Below are 3,496 nucleotides of genomic sequence, written 5' to 3'. Positions count from 1 at the left end.
TGGCGCCGCCTAGTGGCCGGGAGCCGCGTAGGCGGGTTCTGAGCAGCGCGTGCCGGGGCCCGGGCGGCGGGGACGCGGGCTCGGCCGTGGGGACGGAGACCACCCGGACTCGACCAGCCGCCCCTGCTCGTTTGCGCCGCGCTCGGCCCGCGGGCCTGGCCCTCCCGCTGGACCAAGCACACCGGGTTTGTCCGGTCCGCACCTTTGACCTTTGCCCGGGGGGCCTTCGTGGCCACCTCGGAGGGCAGAGGGGCGGCTCCACCTTTGACCAGAGGAATTAACTTGAGAAGGGGGTGCTTTTGCTTAAGGATTTTTAAAATGAGCCCTTCAACATTTCCAAGTACTTAAAAGTCATGCATTTATGTACACAGGTATCTGTATATGCCGTTGTATCCCCACCTCTTTCCAGAAAGGATATTAAAGCCGGAATGTTGCATTTTCCTCGCGACAGCCGCCCGAGGCTCGGGAAGGGCACCAGCGATGGCCCCCGGCGCCCGGATCTGCGGAGCAGGCCGCGCAGGACGCCCCGAGTGTGTGGAAGGGCGTGGTGAGCAGGGTCTTGAGGGCCTTCCCCGCAAGGCCTGAGTCACTCTGAAGCTCGCAGACCAGCCCTTCTCGCCCGTGCTGGGGGGAGATGATGGCACAACTGTAGAGACAGAAGAGTATTTGGGGACCCTGGCAGGAGGCACGGTGTTCATGATGCTCTGGAAGCTGTGCCCGCCCCCCAATCAGAGCAAGGGGCTGGTACCAACTCCCATAAACCTGCCAAGAAGATCAGTGAGGCCTGCAAAACTTTCTACCTGTACAAGGTGAGCCTGCAGGACTTCATTTGTTACCTGAACGTGAAGGCAGCTCTCCACCTCGAGGGCTCCCTTTCCTGCGGTCTGCACTGCTATGGGCTGGGCGTACCCTGAAGGCAGCTCCTTGCTGGGTCCTTCAGCCTGCAAGCCACCAGTCACGTGCTGCTCTGCACCTCCTGTTATTACAGCTGGTCCTCAGCGCCACACAGGGCGTCTGCTCCAAGGCAAGCCCTCACATCCCTCATCCAGACCTGTCTGAAGATACTGCAACAAGGGCTCAAGTCCATGGGGTCCTTCCCTGGCCAAGGGCGAGATTGGCCGTCTGGTTTGCTTTGTGAATCCTGTGTGACTGTGCTTGCGGGCACAACTCTCCATGAGGAGGCCAGGCTCTGTCTGAGGGGTGAGGTCATTCAGTATGGCAGTCTATTGAGGAGGAAGACTATTTCTCAAATATGCGCCTGAGATCTGAACAGGAAAACTGGGGCAGGCCACAGAGTGGATGGTCTCACTTTGTCCAGAGGTTTAGGATGTCAAGATTGCCCATGAGGGAACTGTGGGGAGCTGGGCTGGAGGATATTGCCCTCCACCTAGGAATGAGGAAGCTGAGGAGGATACCTATAGACTTGTGCCAGATCCTTTGGGCATCCTTCAGATAGTGTAGGTCTTTCAGATAGTGAATGAGTTGGGTTGGGTCTGTGGACTCGGGGAACAAATTAGCTATGTTGGAGCCAACCTCCATGCTGGAAAAACCACTTGGGCTTAGCAGAGCCAATAGAAAACCAATGGACCAGGGAAGGGGTGATGTCCAGTCTTAGACTATGCTATGGTCTGAATGTTTGTGTCACCCCCAAATTTATACGTCAACATTCTAACCTCCAAGGAGATGGTATTAGGAGGTGGAGCCTTTGGGAGGTGATTAGGTCATGGGGGCAGAGCCTTCACCAATGGGATTAGTACTCTTATAAAAGAGGCCCCAAAGAGATCCCTTGCCTCTTCTGCTATAGGAGAAGAGGTCCGTCTATGAAGAAGCTGGTCTTCACTAGACACTGAATCTGCTGGTGCCTTGATCTTGGACTTCCCACCCCCCAGAACAGTGAATAAACAAATTTCTGTTGTTTATAAGCCACCTAGTTTATGGCATTTGGTTGTAGCAGCCCAAATGGACTAAGGGTACCATGGTAACAGTAGCCCCTGGCTGCTTGTGTGGTGTTGACGTGGTAACTGAACTTAAAGGTTAGTGATAGGGACAGTCCTCTTATCAATATTTTGCCCATGACTATGTCTATGAACAATCACATGTTCTAGAAACTCCAATATGCCCACGTTCACGCTGCACCCCCTAGAAGGCCTGTTGTTTTTGGAGACAGCATAGAAATGTTTTGTCAATCATATCCTGATTTGTGTTTCAAGAAATATGGGCAAAATGCTAGGATTCCATCCAGCTCTGACGATCTGCAACTCCACATTTATCAGATGAGATTAAGCAATCATTTTAGATCACCTAATGCAGAGGCAGCAGAATGGGACCTAGATCCAAGGACCTGACTTCTCTCTGGATGTTATTTGAGACTCTTGTGAATCCTGGCTCAAACAGGGCTGGCTTCCGTGGTGAGATATAAGACCCGTCTCTTGGTCTAGAGCAAACTTCCCCTGTTTACCTCTGTCTGCCCTATTAATCCTCCCCTCCCCTGAACACATGGTGCTGACTTTATCTGTGAGTGAGGGATGCCCTGCACAGTATGAGATGAGACAGTTCGTGTCTGGGTAGAGCTGGTGTTTTTCTGGAGATGAGCTCTGTCCTTTGGCAAGGACAAGCCCTGGTGTGTGCTAATGTCCCTATGCTGGTTGTAGATTTGGAGAGTCTGCTATTGCCTTAGAGGCTGTAAGTCCTGAGGGCAAGGAGCAGAGACTCTGAACCTCCAGGCAGCTATTTAATACTAAGGTGTTTCGCCCTGTGGGCATTTGGTAGACATTTGGTGCATGCTCCTCTTCTTCTCCCACATAAAATCTCAAGATTCCATCCTCCAAGGAGCCGTGCCCCCTTGTCACTCCTCCTGCAGGCTCAGCTTCGGAGGTAAGGCTTCAGAAGAGGAATTCGTCTTCCCACATACGGCTCTGTTTTAAACTTAAAAACAGATTTGATTTGAGTACCTGGATACCATGGTGATAGGTGCCATAGAAATCAAAAGAGCAGGGAGGTGAGACAGAGGAAGGGCAGGCCCAGAACATCAGGGGCCTGGAAGCAGCGTTTTGGTGACACGGATGCTTGCTTTAAGCTAGCGGTATTATTGATCACGTCCTCCCTGCACAGCCTGTCTCCCCCGAGCACACAAAAGCTTTCTGCTTCTTTGTCCACTGTCCTCTTGGGGTCTCAAGAGGAGTAGAAATTCCTCATTCAGCATATGAAGCTATACATCATTGTCACCACTTCTTACATGGGTAGGCCACTTGCCACTTTCCAACACATGTTTGTGCATGTTACCTCCCTCATTCAATCCTGTGTCAGGGCAAATAGTCCTCGTCCCTACGTTTCTGACGAATTTTAGGTTCAGAGACTGACGTGTCCAAAGTCACGTGCAAGCGAGTGGCCAGAGCTAAACTGCAGCTCCCCGCTCCCTCGAGTAGGCCTCCTTACCCTGTGCAGTCGTGGGGATTGCAGGGGCTGGACAGACACCCAGTGCATTGTGGGCAGTTCA

This window comes from Lemur catta, chromosome 4, assembly GCF_020740605.2.
Source record: "Lemur catta isolate mLemCat1 chromosome 4, mLemCat1.pri, whole genome shotgun sequence".
NCBI lineage: Eukaryota > Metazoa > Chordata > Mammalia > Primates > Lemuridae > Lemur > Lemur catta.
The sequence above is the reverse complement of the archived record's forward strand: the minus strand, read 5'-3'. Positions refer to the sequence as shown.